General features: G+C 45.4%; 1 protein-coding gene across 1 annotated transcript in view; it reads left to right on the forward strand.

Annotated features, from left to right (window-relative positions):
- Positions 1 to 6462: 6462 nt before the first annotated feature.
- LOC105503475 (chromosome unknown open reading frame, human C9orf92) overlaps positions 6463 to 21402 on the forward strand; it is a 72882-nt gene continuing 57942 nt past the window's right edge. The window contains exon 1 of the transcript XR_001000482.1: positions 6463 to 6544. The gene's annotated coding sequence lies outside the window, so the exon portion shown is untranslated. The remainder of the gene's footprint in view (positions 6545 to 21402) is intronic.

Consider the following 21402-nt stretch of genomic DNA (forward strand, 5'->3'; position numbering starts at 1 on the left):
AACCCTGAAGAAAAGACAAAAAAGAGAGGAAAAGCCTGGAAGGCTGAGAGAGAGAGGCGAAGAGGGGATGGGATGTCCAGGGTGAAGATCTCTTTGGCTAACCTTCATGGCTTTGTGGGCTCTCTAAGGGCTGACAGCTAAAATCCCCAAATAAAGAAAAAATTGGGGATGGGAAAGTTAGCAGGTTAGACTGCAGAAACTCTCCTGAATGTTTATTCTTTGTGGTATCTGTAGTACTTGGAATGTCCAATTAAATAGACTATAAAATCTATTTTTTAGAGCGTTCTTCTAGACCAGGGGTCAGCAAACTCTTTCTGTAAAGAGCCAGAGAGTAAGTATTTTAGTCTTTGAGCCCTGTTGCAACTACTCGACTCTGCCATTGTAAGTGAAAGCAGCAACATACAACTCATAAACAAATGGGCATGGCTGTGTTCCAAGAAAACTTAATTTACTAAAGCAAGTTGCTGGCTTGTTTTGGCCACAGATCGCTGCCCCTATTCTAGATCAGAGCTTCTCAAAAGCTTCATGTACACACTCATCACTTCGGGATCTTGCTAAAATGTAGATCCTGGGCCAGGACCTGAGATTCTGCATTTTGAACACACTCCCAGGTGCCGCTGCGGCAGAAACCACACTTTTTGAAGCAAAGGTCTGGACATCTCAGACTGCAGGGGCCACAGAAGCCAGAAGTGGATGTAAGAGAGATGGTGGGTGTAGGCGCACATGCTGGCTGACAGCTGGGGTCTGTGGGACCTGGAGTGAGCTTGCCTGTCTAGAGGAAGCAGCTCCTCATCCTTGCAGGTCTTGCTGGCTATTGATCTGTGGAAATACTGTCCTGTGTGTCCAGATACTTGGCTTCATCTAGAGGAACCAGAAATGAAGGTTTTTGTGGGAAAATTTCCTGATTTTTGTGCAAGTCAAATAAAACACATAGCTGGAATGGTACCCACAGGCTGCCATTTTGCAACCCTAGTTTCAGACCCTTGAGCAGTTACCCAGGACTGCCCTGGGCCTGCCTTCCATGATACGAGTGTGGTGCTTAGATTATGCACACAGCACCTCTCAAGCTCAAAGCTTGGAAAAGAAGGAATGGTCTTGATGTTACAGATGTGGTTGATAAGCCTTGAAGAAGCCAAGAAGAGGGCTGCAATTCATGCTTACGGTGACTGAAATTAAAAGCTACATCCTCAGGCTGATGGCTTTAGAAAATATACCTCCTCTGAACAGACCAACTGTACAAAGCTCTCTTTGGCAGGGCAAAAACTCTACAACTGATGGTGGTAAATGGCAAGCAACTTTTCCAAACTTCCTGGGCTAGCAGTGAAGAAGCAGGGATTTGAACCCAGGCCTTTCAGACTCCAAATTCCATGCTTCCTCCACTACCACCCATTGACTCTAGTTTTGGTGGATATTTGAAAGTGAAAAAGTTCAACCTGTCGTCTCTCCCTAAGCCTGGATCTAAGCCACATTTGTAAGATGCAGGCACAGCCGCTGTAATATTTTTATCTGAAATATTTACAGGTGGAAAGGATTAAAGCAAGTGATGGACTATTGAAGGTTAATGCCATCTTTTAATATGGAAAAACTACTCTCTCCACAAGAAATATACTTGTGGGATAATCTTGAGATATGTGTGTGCGTGCTCAAAATGTCAGCTAGAGTTTCATTAATTTCAGCCTCCCCCAAGAACACTATGTTATGGTTCTGAGGCTGCGTGTTAGCGTGCTGACACAGGTGGGACCCACAGCACCCGGCTCTCAGGGGTAAATTTATGGTATGATGTGTGAGGAATCCGTCATGCAATTTGGCCCATGCCCCCAGCTGCTTAGTCAGAGATGGGGGATGTAAGACAAATGTTGTCTCCAGGCTTTGGGTGCTGTGTCTGTTTCAAGCTTTGACCCATCAGGACAAACACTCCCACTAGGAAGGCCAATTAATAAGATGGCTTAACACCCGGCCTCTCAGAACATGGAGTACTTTGCCCTCAGCTTCTCCTGGGCTGTTCTTCAACAATTCTCTAGGCTAAAAGATCATGTCCTAGAGTTTTTAGGAAAGCATAGGCCTTTGTGAGGTGTCTAACGCATAACCTCATTTACTCTGTACGAGTTGTGAAGATCATGCTTACAAGAGGACCAGAGCCAGTGTCTAAAGGTGATGGGTCCAGCAATCCCATCACGGGCATCTACTTTACAAGCCCATTTGAAAGGCTGATCTTCCTCCCAGCAGAACAGAGATTAAGAGGCAGCCTCAAGGGGCAGCTGGCCTTCACTTCCTCTCCCAACTCCTCCAGTTGTAAGCTGAGTAACTTGTGAGAATACACAAGCCTTACTTTCTTCATCTGCACCATGGGGGCAACAGTAGAAATTCCTACTTTGCAGCATGATTGGGAAGGCGAGACACCCTGCGTGGACAGTACCCAGCGAAGTACTTGACCCTCAGTAAAACATGGCTGGGTTGTGTCCTAGGTTTGGAGGTGTCCCTTTCTATGGTTTTGCTTCTGTGTAATGTCCTGGCTAAAAGGACCCGCTTCGGGGCAGCTGGACTAAGGTTAGCGTTTCTACTGTACCTCTTTCCAGCTGTGCAGTCTTGGATGAATTATTTAATCTCATGAAGCATCACTTTCCTCATCAGTAAGATAGACATAAAAAATAGTTCTTACTTTGGAGAGCTAGGGTTAAGATTGGATGGGCAGTTGTATGTAAAATGCTTATGTTACATTGCTTGGCATAACCAGGCACCTAGTAAAGGTTATAAATATTAGATAGGATATGTACTTTGGAATCTGTGAAGGCTTTGGCTACATGGAAAGGTGATATTTCTGCCCCTTATCCACAATACAGTTGACCTTTGAACAGCATGGGTTTGAACTGTGTTGATCCACTTATAAGTGGATTTTCTTCTGCCTCTGCCACCCATGAGACAGCAAAACCAACGTCGTCCTCCTCCTCCTCAGCCTACTCAACCTAAGATGCGGGGGATGAAGACCTTTATGATGATCCACTTCCACTTAATAAACAGTAAATATATTTTTTCTTCCTTATGCTTTTCTTAACATTTCCTTTTTCTCTAGCTTACTTTATTGTAAGAGTATAGCATATGATACACATAACATATAAAATATGTGTTAATTGACTGTTTATGTTATTGATAAGGCTTCCAGTCATTAGTAGGCGATTAGAAGCTAAGTTTTGGGGCAGTCAAAAGTAACATGTGAATTTTCAGTTGTGCAGGGGGTTGGCATCCCTAACCTCTGTGTTGTTTAAGGGTCGACTGTATATCAAAGAAATGTAGAAAGCCTCACCAGCCTCAGGAAGTTGGATCTGTAAATTCTGACATTGTACCAAGTGCACCCTACTTGCACTTACTGGGAAAATAACTTTCTAGGGTGCAGAAGTATTTTAAAAACCATCAACTGCAGCTCAACTCCTCCTTCTGAAACAAATACATGGGTCCAATGAACCCAAGTCAGAGTTGCTACTTTTTGGGCAACTACACCGTGTGGCGTGCAGAGCCGGATGCTGGGTAAGCGCTCAGTCCAATAGCCTCAGAAGGCTACTTTTATTATTCATGTCTATGCCGGAGGAGCCCAGGGCTCAGAGGAGATGAGTAACCAGAGCTCAGAAGTGAGAGAGCTGGGACTTGAACCCTCTCACTCTAAACTCCATGGTAATCACCTTGTCAGCTGTCCTGAGGCATTCAGCAAGACAGGTGTTCGTGTCTCTCTTTTGTAGAGAAGAAAACTGAGGCTCAGAGAGGTCAAGTAACCCACACATGCCCACACAGCTTAGACCTGCTCCTTGCCCAGAACCTGGGTGACTTCTCCTGTAACCCATTCACAGATGCCTGTGTGTGCTAGTGGAGAGTGATTCTTATCTGGGTCCCTTAAAGAAGGGACATTTTCCCATGATTGTTTTCCTGCTGGCAGCCCTTGTCATCTTCAGAGGAGACCCAGAGACCGTGGGCAGGGTGCTGATTCCCCCCAGTCAGCCACGAAGGGCAGAGTTCCCTGTGATGCTGAGAGAGCGAGCCTGTGTCTACGAGTACATATTTCTCACTATAAAGCAAACAACCCGACTGGCAGAGCACTGTAGGGAAAATGACATCACTGCAGAATTTTAGGGCTAATCATTTAGCTGGATTAGCCCCAAAGTGCTGTGTCTAAAATCAGCATCCCTGCCTCTTTATGTACTCCAGATGAAACACATTAGCAGAAATATGGCAAGGGACACTCACAATACACGGTTCTACACTCTCAGCAGTTTTTGCAAATCTGCAATTAGTCTAAAGGGCCTGGGTAAATTAGGCCTCTTGATAAATGAAGCACCTAGACAGGCCTCAGATTTATTGGATCCCGCTGTCCCGCTGTCCAGAGCCCTTGTCAGCTCCACTGCAGAGCGGGGACTGTACAGGGAAAGAAAACGGAGCCAATTCAGGCTCAGAATTGCCCCCAAGTCTTTGAAAAGACTGTGTTTGAGACTGCTGCCTCGGTGGCCTTAAAAGTTTCTGCCAGGAACATAGTAGGTGAAGTAGGAAGCCTTTGCCAGGAAGTTTGTGAGGGGATAGAAGAGGCCTGTTACACACTCCAGGCAGAAGGAGAGATGGGGGAAGGATTTTCGTTATAGGCAGGAGGGAGGGGGCCACCAAGAGGCCTGCATGTGTTGGCAATTCTTTGCCCCACCCCACCCTGGGCCTCTCCGGCCTCCTCATGTCAGAGATTAGCAGTGGGCATCGACGGGTACCAGTGGGAACCACCAGCCTCTCTCCCAGCACTCCAGGTCTGGGCTGGTTGTAAGTTAACACACTCCTTTCCCAAATGCAATTTTCCACATGCTTCAGGTATTAATAATAAATGACCTGGTGTTTTGACTACACAGAAAGGTTACACAGATTCTAGAAAAGCAGCCTCACCTCCAAAGCTGGGGGATGAGTGTTTGTAATGCCTTAAAGCAAGCATCCAGGGACCAGAAGGCTGTGAGTGGTTGTGGCTTAGGTACATGGGACATATGGGAAGGGGGTAGTATGGGCTTGTTGTTCTGATTTATGTCTCTGAATCCTGAGAAGCGGTTCGCAGCCATATTGGGGTGACACCTGCTAACTTTGCTGCTGGTGCTGCCGCCGCCGTAGCTGCTGTGAGTGCTGAAGTCAGCTGAACCAGGCCAGTAAGGGGCCAGCAGATGCGCAGACGTTTTTGGGGTGGCGAGAGTTATTTTTTGTGAAGTCTATCTTATTTATTTATTTTTGCAACATTTTCTTTGCTGATTACTAAAGTAATTGCTGTTTGGGGATGGTGGGGACATGGTCTGAATTTTTAATTTAAAAAGTAGTAAAGGACAATTTGTAGTAGGAGACAATTTGAAACAGAGGTCCCTGTTTGTGTGTGTGTGTGTGTGTGTGTGTGTGTGTGTGCGTGTCTGTCTATTTCTTGCTCCCTCCCTATCTCTTTCTATCTGTGTCTTACAATCTCAGGTCCTCCGTCTGTCTTCTTTCTTCTGTGTGTATCTCTCTGTTCTCAGTAACCCAGCAGAGCATGTTGTGGTCCTCTGTACCCCCAGCACTGTCCCCACAACTGAGCCCTTTGCCACTTAACTCTTGGTGGCTTGGGCAGCTGGGTTCACGGGGTCCTTTGAGGTTAGGAGCACCCCAGGGTGTGAGCTTTCCAAGACCACTTTCTCCCGGAGGCTGCGGGAACGGCCTCACGGCCACGCCTTCAGCTGCTGTGATTCAGTGTCTCTGGTCTGCAGATCAGCTGGGCGAGTCTCCTGTCAGCCCACATTGATTTTCCTGTAGATTACATTACCTCCAATCACAAAAGAAATTGTGCTCCTCTCCTGGAGTGTCAGGGCAAAATGAATAGCAAACATTTTCCTGCAGGCAGTTCAGCTCTCCTGTCAAAGGCCACTTGAGCAGGTAGGGCACTGTCCTTGCTCCCCCAACCCCCAAACCTTTTCTCTCAAACTCAGTGGAAAAGTTTCCGGGGTGAGGTGGGGCATCAGATGCAACTTGGAGCGCAAAAGATACCCAATTACGCCTCAGCGAGATCCTTCAGTACCTTAAGACCTTCTAAATTATGGAATTAAGAGAGTTTAGAGGGGGAAAAGAGCGGGTGACACCAGATGTGTTAAGAATTTAGAATGTGCTTTCTCATATATTAAAAAAGACTCTTTGAATATCATCAAAGAGATTGAACAATTTTTATTCCTTTTAAAAGTACTGATTGGGGTCTCTGGTCTCTGGCTGGTGTATGTGTGTGTGTGAGTATGTCGGGGGGCCGTATCACAAGGGCCTCTCTTCCTACGCTTGGTTGGTGCCAGGTCCACTTTCTGAAACCCTGGCATGCAGGGCGAGCCTTGCTTGTGTGGGCAGCTTTGGCACAGAGTCCTGGCACAGTGGATGAAGAGAAGCGTCAGCACTTTTCAAACAACTAACTAGCAGCAGAAGGCGGGCGCCAATCTCCAAAGTGATCTTTGTGGGAGAGAGGTCTGTGTCTGGGCAAACAACCTGCTTGTAGAGGCTGGAAGAGAAAAAGGCCAAAGACACTTGAAAAGTAAGAGAGAATCTTCTCTAGGGACACTGGGGGGCCACATAGACGCACACCCCTGCCCAGTTGAGCGTGGATTTATGTGTATCCCATGTGTATGTCATGAGATACTTATAGCAAAAATTTTCATTGATAACTTAGCCAATATTTGTTGAGCAACAACCATGGGTCAGACACTGGGTAAATGCTCTACCTATCATTTACCTCTCTTTTCACTTGTCATCTAAATTGAATCCTCACAGTGGGGAAGGCAGTGTCATCCCTGTCGACGTGATCTGGAAACAGTGCATTAGAGAGTATACGAGACTTGCCAAGGTATTACAGATTGAATTGTGTCCCTGACCCCAAGAAATGTGTTGAAATCCTAACCTTGCCCCACCGTGAATGTGACGTTATTTGGAAAAAGGGTCTTGGTGGATGATCAAGTTAGGAAGGAGTCATTAGGATGGGTCCTGATCCAATATGACTGATAGAAAAACCAGGGAGATTTGGACACAGAGGGAAGACCACGTGAAGACTCAGGGAGAAGAGGAAGGACAGCCAACTGTAAGCTAAGGAATGCCAGTGATTGCTAGGAGGGAGGCCTAGATGAGATCTTTCCCTTACAGTCATCAGAGAGAGCCAACCCTACCAACACCCTGATAGTGGACATCTAGCTTCCAGAACCATGAGACAGTGTATGTTTGTTGTTGAAGCCACCTAGCCCGTGGTACTTTATACGGGAGCCCCAGGATGTAACTACACAAGCTCACTCAGCCTGTGGGTGGTGGAGCTGGTGTGTATGTACCCAGGCCCTGCCTGTCCCCGCGGTTATGCAGTGTAGCCTGCACACTGCTGGTTTCCTGGATGAGTGCCCAGCCAGCGCCTGGATGTGCTCCTGTGGGCCTTGGATGTTTAGGAGTTAGTATGTTGGGATGGTTTGGGGGCAGAGGCCAAAGGGAGACTTTATGATGAATCTTGTGTCATATATACTTTTGCTTACAGGTCTAGGAATCTGCTAATTTTATCATTTATATAAAGAACCTTAAAATGTGTATATCTTTTGACCTATTGCTAGAAATCTATTAAAATAATGATAAAAATGGTGACACATTTCTGTAGAATTATATATCATAGTACCATTTATGGAACAGGTAGGAACGTCCCACATCCCAGGATGTATGAAATGCCACGTTTCTGTATTTTCTAAAGTGAAATGAAATCTGATAGAAGTCGATACTAGCCAAGGGTGATGAGAAGAGCTCTGAATTCCTTCACCCCAGCTGGGTCGGCAGAACCTCTCTAGCCATAGTGTGCGGTGTCAGCCACATAGACGGCCACGTAGCAGTGCCCACCTGAGGTCACCCAGAGCATCGGGCTCAGATAGGGCCGTATCTCCACCATAGGTCACATTTCAAGTCTTATTTATTTTCCCAGTCCTGGGGAGTCATGTAGCCAGGGAGGAGCCCATCTGTTGAACGTCTGCAGCCCACATCCTTAATCCTCTTCCTTGGACGATGTAGTCTACAGGTGTCAAGGGCCTCGGTCTTTGAAACACAAAGCCCTTTCTCAAAGCCCTCTCACAAAGTACCACATTCTCCTTTAAATAAGCAAACTAACCTTTCAGAAGTACATTTTCTCTCTCTCTGTCAGGGTTATAGCACAGCAGTTGTTGAGAAAGATGTTTCATCTTTCTTTCCTGTGACCACAGGAGTCAAAACAAACACAAATAACAAAACAACACAACTTCCAAATAACAAATACCTAATACAAATACTGGCTACATTTAAATGCCCAATCATTCAGACTCATTACATTGATTTTAATCCAAATACATACATTAGACATAGACATTAAATTTTTAGTTAACATTAATAGGAGACAAAGTTCAAGTTGTTATGTGAAGTGAAAAAATAGAACGTTATATTATTTTCCATTGCTGCATAACAAATCGTAAGTTTAGCCACTTACGGCAATATCCATTTACTATCTCATGGTTCTGTAGGTTAAAAACCCCAGGAGTCTTGTTTGGGTTTTCTGCCCAGGGTCTCATAAGACCAAAATTAAGGTGTTGGTCAGGCTGTGTTCTCATCTAGAGCTGGGGTCTTCTTTCAAGCTCATTCAGATTTTTGGTAGAATTGAGTTCCTGTGATTGCAAGCCCTATTTTCCTTGCTGGGTGTCAACTGGGGGTTGCTCTCAGGTCCTGGAGGCTTCTAGCATTCTTTGCCATGTTGGGCTCTCTATCTTCAAAGTCACCAAAGGAGACACTCCCTTGTTTCAAGTCCCACTCATGCTTCATATCTGTCTCCAGGAAAAGCCCAATCTCTGTCAAGACTCATCTGAACAGGCCAGACCAACCCAGGATCATCTCCCACCCTTAAAGTCATGCCATGGAACATAACCAAATCATGGGAGTGATGGCCCAGAATAGTCACAGGTCCCACCTGCTCACATTCAAGGGGGAAGGGATTATGTAAAGGCCTGTGGATTCCGGGATCATCTTAGAATTCTGTCTAACACAGATACCACTCGTATATGCAGCAAGATCTCAGCCATGTATTGTTTATGAGCTCAGAAGAACACATGTATGATATAAACCTCAATATTAATAAGACTTTTCTGTGGGGTATGATTATGGATAACTTTTATTGTCTTCTTTATACTTTTCTGTATCTTCTAAGCATTTTATAATGAGCACATATTACATTTATGATCAAAGAAAACACCCACATTATTTAGATAAAGAAATAATTGGGTCTCAAGCTGGGATAGTAATGCATGACTAGCAGGCATTTGCTCTGTAAAATTAAGTGTGTGTAGCTGAATGCTTTGTTCATTCATTTATTCTTTGGTTCATTCATTCACTGGCCCCCTTGGGAAGAAGGTGCAGACAGATTGCATTTTCCTATAGGACCGCATGCTGATGGGGTCCCTCTGTTCAGAATATCTCTGGAATCACTTCATACTTTTCAGCAAAAAAGATTCCAAAAGACAAGTAGCATTTCTATTTGTTATTACTCCCAGGGACAAAGTAGCGAAGGAAAATTACTCAGACTGTTTTGAGAAATACTTTGCAATTTCTATTTTCTCACCAGTATCCTAATAGCTTGATAATGTTTAGGTTTTGAAATTTCATATTGTCTTCATGAGCAGAAAATACCAGCTTCTCATAAATAACTGAAATGAAACAACAGAACTCTTGGCTCAAATTCACTTTTCAGCCTGACGTGTCAGAAGGAGCCCAATGCAAAAACTCTCTCCTGAAACAGAAGTGTGGCCCAGGGAGACCAGCAGCACAAATGATCCAGAAAGCCTTATGGTGGGAACTCCCTCCCCTAACAGAACAGAATTGCTCAAGGATGGGGACGTCAGCATGTGGCAAACCATCAGAGGGACATCAAGTGGCCATCGCAGGCCATCCTGTGCCAGTAGCAAGTCTAGGGGCTCAAGTCAAGTGAGAGCGTGAAGTAAATGAGGTTGTGCAGAAAAATAGGGCAAGGCTGCCCCGTACCAAAGGATGATGTTGGCACGATTTGCCTTTGGGCTTCCTTGTCTCCTTCTCTTCCTTCTTCATTCATTCCCCTTCCCTTCACTGGTGCCCACTCCTGCCCTGGTGCCGGCTTCCATCTCCCATCCATTTTCAGTTAATGAAGATCATTAACGGCTTTTTATTTTTTTAATGTGGATACTCTCAGGAGTATTTGCATTTTAATAAGGGATTGTAAAAAGTGAAAAGGCCTTGAAGATAGCAAAGAATAGTTTGCTAATAGTGGAAGGACCAGTAAGGAGGTTACTTTTGCTTGGGGGCCCTGCCCAATGCCTGCCTCCAAAGTCATCTTCCAAATACCGTTTTTATACAGTGTTGACCTGTTTCAGGAACGGGCTGCAGGGATTCTATTCTGTCAGCATTAAATGGGCGTTGACAGCTGGAAGAAAGGCATCAACATATACAGGAAGCAGCATTCTTGAAATGAGAACTAAAGTATCTGCTGTGCGTCTTCCATGCCATGTCATGGGGGGAATAAAATGAGGTCATGTATGTGACAGAGTCTCATAAGAGACTCAGAAATGAACACATGCAGAGTAGTATTAGAATACGTGGCTTATGTGGTTGTCCCCAGCACAGTCAGAGAACAAAAGCCTGGGTGCAAAGATGATCTGACTTTTGACATGGTCGCCTGCCTTAGAAACTGACACTATTTCATTAGGCCTTTTCTGCAGGTAGTCATTGTATGTAAATATCATGAGCAACTCCACTGAGATGGGGAGCATTCGTCCCTTGAGTGTTGTTCTGGGTTCCAGCGACTCACCTCATACTATGCCTCAGTTTCTCATTTGCTAGACCTGAAGATGAAAATAAGTATTGGTCTTCCCTCAGCAGAAACAAGAAAAGTGAATGGGCAGCTGGGGTGAAGCTCTTTGAGGCCTCCCTGAAGAAGGGGGAAGAAGCTCTTCTTCCTGAGACGAGGTATATTTGGGCAAAGGTGAAACCATGTTGATTTTAGTTTTTTTTCAACTTATCAATTATTTTCTAAATATAAACTTACAAACTATGAAGCATGAGAAATAAATGAAAAGCCATGAAACTCCCACCCTATTAATGATAAATAACACTGTCACCTTCCACTCCATCCCAGGGTCTCTTCCTCATGCTTGGCCCTTTCCTTCCCATCACCGAATACATGGCAAGGAACTCCTATCTGAATGGTGTTTTTATTTTTTAAAACAATATTCTTTATTCCTATTTTGTAGCATAGTTTGACCACATATCCACTGACCATCTATCACTTAGTCATGCTTATCTTTTAAGCTCCATATAAATGTCATCACCAGGTATGTATTCTTTTGGGACTTGCTCTTTTTAGTCAATGCTATGTGTTTGCGATTTGACAGTTTTTATGCCTCTAGGTTTGGTTCATTCATTCTCATTCCATTGTATTCCATTTATGAATATACCAGAAATCAGTCTTCTCTTCTCTTCTTGATAGTGCAGCTTTAGTCTTTGCATTTATTTTAAACATGCTTTCACTGTAGGATTTAGGGTACTTGTCTTAGTTCAGGCTGCTGTAACAAAATACCAAAGACATAATCTTTGGTTTATACCACAGAAACATATTTCTTGCAGGTTTGGAGGCTGCAGGTCTGAGGGGGGTGTCAGCATGGCCAGGTCCTGGTGAGGGCCCTCTTCCATTTGCAGACTGCTGACTTCTCTGTGTGTCCTCATGTGGCAGAAAGGGGGTGAGTGAACTCCTGGGCTCCCTTTTCTGAGGGCATTAATCCTACTCACGAGGGCTCCCTGCTCAGACCTAATCACCTCCCGAAGGCCCCACCTCCTGATGCCATCATGTTGAGGGTTAGTATTTCAGCATATGAATTTCAAGGGCAAAAACATTCAGTCAATTACAGTAGTGTTTATTCCAGTAGAGGTAAAGCCAAGGTGTGGTTAAATAGGACTAGGTGATTGGGCAAAGGAAGTAAGAAACTTTTTTTTTTTTTTTTTGAGATGGAGTCACTCTGTCACCCAGGCTGGAGTGCAGTACAGCGACCTTGGCTCACTATAACTTCTGCCTCCCGGCTTCAAGAGATGGTCCTGCCTTAGCCTCTTGAGTAGCTGGGATTACAGGCATGCACCACCATGCCCGGCTAGTTTTTGTTGTTGTTGTTTTTGGTATTTTAAGTAATAGTAGAGATGGAGTTTCACCATTTTGGCCAGGCTGGTCTCAAACTCCTGACCTCAGGTGATCCGCCTGCTTTGGCCTCCCAAAGTGCTCAGATCACAGGCATGAGCCACCATGCGCCCTGCCAGAAAGTAACATTTTGAAGGTAAACCAGGCCCTAGCTCCCAACTATCCTAATCGTCTTCCTTGTACATGTTATCCCACCATTCTCAGAAACACTTTTTCAGTAAAGAAGCTGAGTTGGATAAGCTTCAGATTCTCTTCTAAGGCAATCTTCAAATTCAATCGGTTATTCACTCACTGAACACATGATGAACACCTGCTATTTGCCCCCATTGCTAGATTCAGTGGAAAACAAAACAGGTACAGTCTTGGCCGTCACAGAATTTCAGACCACGGAAGATGTCAGAGAAAAAAGGAGTAGGCCACTAAAAAGTTTTTTTGTTTTTGCTGTTGTTGTCTGGTTTGTTTTTAAATTAGAAACTGTAAGTACTATTGTAGAAACACCCATCGGGTGAGGATACAGAGCTCTGGATGGATCTATTTTAGGTAGAATGGTCAGGGAAGGCCTCCCAGAGAATGAATATCGAAGCTTGAGAGGCACCAGCCACACATGGTCAGGAGCAAGAGGATTCCAGTCTCAGAGAACTGCATGGGCAAAACCTCTGGGTAGAACAAGAGCTTCATATGTTCTAGAACTTAGGGGAATTAAGTGAGAGGAAAGCATGCCTCCAGGTGAGCCCTGACACTTCAGGGAGGGGCTCTGTGGGCCAGCGAAAGGATTTGAGTTTTATCCTATGTGCACACGGAAGGTATTAAAGGGGAGTGACATGGTCAGATCTGTGTTTTTTAAAGATTACTATGACTGCTGTGAAGAGAATGGGTAGGAGGGGGCTAAAGCAAAAACTGCAACTGTCCGACCTCGCGGGAGGTGATGGAGCTCAGCTTGAAGCAGCAGTCATGGAGGTGAGAGGGAGGGGATGGGCTAGGTCCCAGGATGATGTGGAGCCAAGGAGAGGCATTGCTGCCATGTATTTTTAATTAGAAACATAATCAACGTTGGGGGTCAATGGGGAAATAATCAGACCCAAGCTCAATTCACTAGAGAAGAGAAGGTTCAGAGAAAATGGGGTTGGCCAAGATAAGAAAGTTGGAGGAAGCTGTGATTCTTTAGTAATGGGCACTACAGACCCTCTGCACATATGTACGCCTCCTTCTCTCCTCTCTTCCTTTCTCCCTTTCTTCCATCTTCTAACTACCTTATCTGAAGACCATCTCTAAAACTCTGCTCAGTTTGAAGATAACCTTCTCTACCAGAATGGAGCAGACAAAAGCCACCTCCCCAGTCTTGCAGAAGAGAGGTGACATCCAACCCCTACCACACACCAACCTCCACCTCTACACACACATCCAGGACCAGGACAGTCTCCTCACCAGCACTGCTCCACCCCTCCCAATCCTTCCTGGCCAGAAAAAGTGTCTGAACCATTGTGTCAGATCCCAGTCTTGGCACAGAGTTTATATCTCCCTAACAATATACTGCCCATTTAAAGAACTGTAAAACATGACCGAATGGGGAATAGCAGTGGCTGTTTAGTATGCTTTAAAATTCTTTAATTTGCTGTGCCACAATAACTTGCACTTTAATAAAAGCAATCTCTCGTCTTAATAGCTACACAATAAAGAGTTATTTATATGAGTCAGTGTGCAGGCCTGAGCCTTCCAGGTGTGCCCCAGATTTTAAGCACTCCGAGCGATTTGTAGGCTGGCGCTGCCTGACACAGCCCATGGAAGGCTCCTGACACTGCCATTTTGCAGTGTCACAACTCCAGGGCCATGGCCCGCCCCAGGCTCCTGGCCCTGCACAGCCCGCTCGGCGCGCTGATTTATTTCGGTATTACGTTTAATTGTTTCCTTCTTGTGGAAGCCTTAACATGCAATGCTTGTAAATCTGACCCAAATCCTCCATATGGCACTCTGGTTTTCCATTTTCAAATGCATTCGCCCTGGAATAATGACTGTGGTATAACTCAATTTGAGTTCTGCTGCTGGGGACTTTATTACATAATGCTTTCTAATTGACCCTCATAGTTTAATAAGACAGAACATTTCACCAGAACATTGACAAAAGTTATTAATTTTCACTTCAGCAGAGACCCATGTCCCAATTAAATCCCCTGATAATGCCTGACTGACTGACCTCATTATGGCTAATGCTTATTAGTCCTGCGGAGAGGATAGCATCACACACTGTTAAAATGCCTAAATGAGCACATACAACCATCCACTGTGATTACAATTTACATACATGACAAATTTTACTCCCTAATCCTTGTCTGGTGCAATGAATGTGGCATGCTGCTGTCATACCACGGGATCAGCCATTGAGGATTCAGGAGGTGTTGTAAAAATGCTCTGTGAGTGTGCTAAGCTACACCCAGTTAAATTCTGTCTGCCTTTCTAGGAAACTATTTCAAGTGTGTGGGCGTCTTTAAACAGGGAGATTGACTTCTGCCCTTTCCTTTTTTATTGAGAACTACTCGTACTCATTTGTTTGTTTGTTTTTAGCCGACTTCAAAAAATAGAAAACGCACCACCAGCAGCAGCAGCTGCAAACAATGATTTCAGCCTTCCTGCTTGGGTAGCTCATACTCACTGAAGTGGACTTTTCTTCCCTGAGTTTACTTATATTTTTACATTTTCTCTGAGCTTTCATTTTGCAGGGGACAGTGGGTGGGGGCTTGCAGACTCAGCTTCCATTTGAGGGCATCATAGATACCACCCCGTTTCACCAACGACAGGGCCACCTACTCAAGCTAGTCCCGTATTGTGGGACAAGCTGTCGGAAGGTCAGTTGGAAGAAAAATGTATGTTTGCACATGCTGATAAAATGGAAGCCTCAGAGTGGCAAGAAAATGAAAATGAAAAAACCTCACAGTGTCTGAGGCTTCAGATTGTTTTTCGACCTTTCTTCTTCTGGTCCACACAGCAGTGTTTATCTTTGAGGCGGTCTGACCATGGCTCCATGTCTGCTTTTCCTGCGCAATGTAGTTATTCCCCCTGGCCTGTATGCTTTGACACATGACAACAATCTAAGAGCAGAGATCAAACTTCTCAGACTCATGGCAATGTGACAAGTAATGTATATTGACACAGCAAAGTGCATTCTGGAAATCAGAGTGGTTGGGCGGGCACTGCCCCTTGCTCAACTAGAGATGGCTTAAATCATAGGCTTCAGTTGCCCACAAAGTTAAAGCCAAAATTTAAATAATAATAATAATAACCAGCTGGAAGCTGCAATTCATTGAATTCTTTTCTCTCTCTCTCTCTTTTTCTTTTGGTACCATCATGTTGAAAGCTAGAATTTTGTGGGAAAAACAATAGTAATAGTAACAAAAGAAGCAAATGAAAAAAAGAAATGAAACTAAACCTCCTTAGGGAATATTTTAAAGTACTGCATATTCAGCTCTACCACTCATTCTGCAGATGTCTTCTGAGTAGCTTCTTCGTGTTGGACACTGTGCTAGGTTTCCACATACTAAGGTGAATGACCTAGAGATGGGGCAGTCATACCTACTCATAGGACACCCTACCACATGATACTACAAAATGTTTGTATATAGGATGATAATGTCCGCTGATTTCAAAGGTTTATGGGACCCCCAAGAGGGGGCATCTAACCCACATTTGGTAGTTCTTCCATGCCTTCAACACGTGGGCATTTAGCCCTACTATGTGCTAAGTGCCATTAAGTCTGTCTATTCCCAGTGCTAAAGAGTGACTCCCAGTGGTGACCCAAGGTGTGGCGGCTTCCTCAGTGAGACGAGGATTCAACAGGGCATTGCTCATCATTTAATAGGGCAAGGCTTTCACAGCCTCTTTGTGGCGTCAATGATTGATGGCATATATACCGAGGAAAAGTAAACTTATTTGCCCAAAAGAAGACTTTTTTAAAACACTGCTGTGGGAGAAGGATCATCACAGAGTTGTGTAATCGCAGGGAAAATAGGGATCCATCTGAAGGATGGGGGTAGGTTTAGAGAACATGTTGCTAAGGAGGTGGTTGCAGAGTTCTGGGTATGGCTTTTGTGCCTAGACTTCAATTCACATCCTTTTCCCCGGTTGGGGTCTCCTGCTGTTGCACTGGAGCCATGTCAAACTGGCCCAGGGAGCCCATCATGCCAAACTCTTTCCTACTGCATTTTCAGTTGTATCGCATTGGTAGCTTGAATTTAGCCATGGTGGGAGTATTTACACCACAGAAATTGGCAAACTCTACAAGCCAGAGCTCTTCCTCTACAGCTACCCCTGCCCCCAGACCCAGTTGTTGAACACCGATCAGCACACCATTGTCTGCACAGAAGAATCCCTGGCTGTATGAAAAACTCAACATTGATTTTATTAGATGACTGGCGAAGGCTTATACCACAATGCAAAGCTCTGGTAAAAATGCACATCCATGCCTTTGGCCTGGGGACCCTAACTTCCATGAGAGCAGTGCTGGGACCCTATGCTCAGGTTGTCCACAGAGAGGACAAGAAAGACTTTTAAGTCTGTTGAGAAGATGCTGAACCAACTTCCTGAAGCAACTGCATGGATGAATTACAGAAATGGGGTGAACTGGTCAGGACAAGCTGCTGCCCTAGATGACAGATGTCCCACTCAAGGGCACTTTACTCAAGGGAGCAGCTATGAAATAATAGTAATGGGGATGATCCAGGGCTTCTCTGAGAGAGTCAGAAGTGGAATACACCATGCTTGGGGATCTGTGTTCTCTTTCAACTCAGTGACCCTACCCTCTAGGAAACATGACCCACTTAAGGCTGGGCTCTGTCTTCTCAGGCTGAGCACCTTGTCCCATGGAGTGGAGCCCACAGCGAATGGGGAGGACTCAGAAGTGTGAGGAAGGTCTGTCTTCTAAAGGTTAAGGAAGAAATCCGAGTTGATATATGCCTCTTCCCTCCCCAGCAATGAGGGCTAAATAAATGGCCAACGATGGGAAAGGCAATAGGGCACTAGAATAGCATGTGGAAAGGCACAGCACTGTGGGCAGAGGAAACCATGGTGATTTCTGTGGGACCTATGGGGTGTTCTCAGGGTAGAGGGTGATGGCAAGAGGAGAGCATAGAAAAGAAGATGGGACCCAGACTGTGGGCTATGGTGTTTGTTCTTTATTCTGTAGCCAACAAGGAATCAACACAGATAGTTAGAATGGGGAACAATATGGTCCAATCCCTTTTTAGGGACATGAAGGGTAGAGAAGTAGGGAAAGAGTTTGATGGCTGGGGGACCAAGACCAGGCTGTTGCAGACACAGTTATTTGCTTATTCAGTATCAGTTCTCATTTTCTTCCTTCCTAACAGAACCTCAATTTTATTCAGAGAGGCAATGTGCATTGCATGCGAAAGAATACAAAAGAAACAAAACCCCCACTACCGTTCCCAACCTTCCTTGCAGAGGGAGAGGTCAGACTACACAGTTCTGGCCAATGAAATGTCAAGGGACATTTCCCTGGGTGGAGCTTCCAGGAGAGCTCTTTGAAAAGGGTCAGACTCAGGAGGCAGTTGCTTTTTCTCCTTTGCCCTTTCCTTTCTCCTAACCTGGAATGCCGATGTGGAAGAAGGTAACCATTTTGCGACCATGAGGTGACAAGCATACCGAGGATAGCCATATGGCAAGAGTGGCTGACTGGAAAGATAGGAGGCATGCGGGGTCACTGGAGGCATTGTGGGGCGGCCATGTTGACTCTGGATCTCCTACATCTGCATTTCTTACTGTGTGAGGAAAAAATCACTATTTGGTTAAGCCACTGCAAGTTCAGCTTTCTGTTACATCAGCTAAACCTATTCTTAACTCTTTCTGGTACTGTTTCATAGATCCAGGTGACAGCCCCTGAGTACCTAACTACAGTAGCCAGTGGCATGAAGATGTGAGGAACGGCTCTCAGGTAGACTTGGCAGCAACATCTTGTTAGGGAGAGTGAAGCTTGAAAGACAGTGTAGCTCCTGAAACTGACTGAAATACAGAGGGCAGAATCGGTTCCCCCCCCACCCACCCCACAAGGATTCAGGTTTAAGGGCTGGGTAGGACACACGTCAGAGACGATGAGCTCGGTCAAGGGCCGACAGAGTTTGAAGTGCTCAATGTGCAATGTAGATGGGGCATCTTCCGGGCCACTGGAAAGGCCGGTCTGCATTTGGGAGAGGGGTGGGGAGAGTTCTGAAGAAGAGATGTGGCAGTTACCAGCAAAGTGATGGTGACTGGATCCGTGGGAGTGAACAGGATTACGTATGACACAGATGTGTAAGGAGAAGAGGAGAAAAGAGACAGCTTTGGGGAACACCACCAGGCAATGGCCAGGCGGTGCTGGGTTGGGGGATTATAGGGGATAGAGAAGGAGGGTGCGAAGGGCTAGGAGAGAGCGGGGAGAAGAATTCACAGAGGCTGGGTCCCAGGAGCCCAGAGCAGAGATGGTCTCGAGAAGGAAAAGAGCAGTCAAGACTGCCAAATGTGGTGGAGTTGTCAAGGAGGATGAGGAATGAAAATTAGCCTATGGATCTGGCAATTACAATGTCAGTTTCTCTGCTAAAGCTGCTCCCACTGAGGTCACTAATGAAGCCAGATAAATAGAATTATTTGCCTAAAGTGGCATCGTTAGTAATGAGTCTGGCGCTAGAAACTGAGGCTCCCGCCTCGGGTTAAGTGCTCTTTCTCTTTTATTACACATACTTTTAGGCTGCCCCAAATCACAAAATCAGTTTTTCATAGAAAAGCTTTGGGGTATCATATATGGTCAGGTGCAAAAAACCTTCTAGCTGTCTTTGTTGATAAGTTAGTTTAAATAGGTGTCACTTTGTCCTCAGATTAAAGTATCTTCTTAGCTAATATTTTGATGTGCTGAGATCTCCTAATGGAGAACGAAGCAAGCCATAGAGAGGAAGAAAGTCAAGACAGGCACTGTCCACTCCCCTGCACATCACTCAAGGCTCTCAGCCCTGGCTGGAGGCTGTCTTCATTTCTCGGTCCATGTCCTGCCCCACAGCCAAAGGCTGAAAGGAGAGTCTGAAGTATTGCCTGGCAGAGGAGTGCTGTTTCTTTAATCTCAAGCAAGGAGGAGCCTTTCAAGATACTGGCCCATCCTGAGCAGATGTGTATCCAGTCGGACACACAGCATTGACCCCTGCAGGGACCAGAAACAGCCTGGGCATGTGAAGCCAGCGGGCAGTATTTTAGCCAGAAGTTCTTACTCTTTCTCTTTTATTACTCTTTTATTTATTTCCAGACCAATCAACATGAAGGTCACAGCATCTATAAAAAGCCCAAGCTATCTACACGAGAGGTGGGGGTTCAGAGAGAGAGGCAAGAGAGTCCATTTTGAAATTCTCAAGGCTGAACTTGAATCTGTCTCTCTGTCTTTTTCTTTCCCCTCCCAAAAGCAGAAGCCAGAAAGGCGTCCCAAGGTGAGGGCAAAAGTGTCAAAACCCCAGTGTGTTTAAGCCTCTGCTCTCCCAGGCAATCACATATCTATCAGTACTGAGGATAGCACAGTAGGTGCACCGGCAGAAACCCCTCTTGCAAAACCTTCCCTATCAGAGAACAGAAAGTGAAGCAAATAAACATCCTGAGGCTGTGAAACTCTCCAATCGCCACCCCCTGCCCCAAGCTGACAGGCGGTGAGTCAGCAGCTTGGATATATAGCTGCAGTTGGCAGGAAAACCCGGTGGGCTTGCTAGGGGGCCCTGCAATCCATAAAGGAAAATTGTCTCAGCAGAGCAAGAGGCTTTTGTTGTTGTTGTTGTTGTTGTTTTTCCTAAGCAAATGAGCACCGGTGTTTTCTCCCATGCAAGAAAGCTGCTACAGATCTGGAGTCAATTTTTGTCCGATGGACAAGCTAGTGAGGGCCTCTGGCTCATTAAAGAGAGTAGCTACCATTCACTATTTTTCAGAAGAGGGAACATAAAGACGGAGATGCAGCCAAAATAAACAGATGGCTGGATCGGGTGGAGGATGCTGTCACGAGCAGACACACAGGTAGCATGGGCCCTAGGCAACCACACAAAGCCACTAAGAGGAGCCAAAACTCAGCGAAGAGTTCTAGAACCCTGGGAAACAGATTGTGCCCTGCCCCAGGGGGGTCGCCTTGGAATTGTCACTGATCCAAAGGTACTCAAGTTTGCACAGAGCTGGGGGACCCAGCAAACAAGCAAGCCTGGACACTAGGAGGACTGAGAAAAGATAGAGCTGAGAGTAAAGGGGTGAGGCAGCGAAGTCAGTGTAAACGCTGAGCTCCTCAAGTGGCTGGAAGGTTGAGCAGCAGATAGGATGGCATACTGACTGGCGGGCTGCTTCCAGAACCAACTCAGAGCCACTAAGGCAATTCCGCAAACATTTACTGAGTGCCTTGTAGGTACCAGAGCTCTGCTTTGCGGATCTTGTGGTCTGGGAGTAAAATGTTTATAAACAGATAAATTACACTGCAATACAATGATTATGAACAGAATCCTGAGGGATCATAAGGGAGAGAGCTGTGAGGGAATGCTTCAGAGAGGAGGTGACACTGAGGCTGCTTAATAAAGACTGAGCAAGGTAAAGAAGGAAAAGTTTTACCGAAGACTATAGTTGAGTAACCACAAGACTTTTACAATGAAGGCTCTGGTTGCAGAGCAAAAAAGTTCAGTTAAACGAGCTGAAGTTATGAGGAGAATTATCACGGAAGTACAACAGAGAATCTTAACAGAAAGTAAGAGGAAAGAAGTGCTGTGGGTTACCATGGGGACTGGACCCAGGAAACCATGATCCAGTGTCAATTCCTGACAGAGGCACATGGACTTGCAACCTCCAAGCTCTGTGCCTCTGTCCGCTCCCCGTCTTCCTGAGGTCCATTCTTCTCTGGTTACATGTGGCCTAGGAATCCCGTATCTTTTCCTCATGGACATTGCTGGCTTGCTCTGGCATCAACTTCAGGACCAATTTCCTATAACCTTTCAGGTAAAGTGCCCATCACCCTGTGGGCACACCTGACTCCATCCCTCAGTGTTCTACTTCTGAGGACAGAGAACCTAGCTGGCTCTGATTAAGTCATTGATACCTGATTGGTAAATTGGTGCCTGGAGCCAGAAGGGGTAAGGTTGTATATCATGTCACCTTTCTTTCTCTTTCTTTCTTTCTTTCTTTCTTTCTTTCTTTCTTTCTTTCTTTCTTTCTTT

Source organism: Colobus angolensis, unplaced genomic scaffold (assembly GCF_000951035.1).
Source record: "Colobus angolensis palliatus isolate OR3802 unplaced genomic scaffold, Cang.pa_1.0 Scaffold86, whole genome shotgun sequence".
NCBI lineage: Eukaryota > Metazoa > Chordata > Mammalia > Primates > Cercopithecidae > Colobus > Colobus angolensis.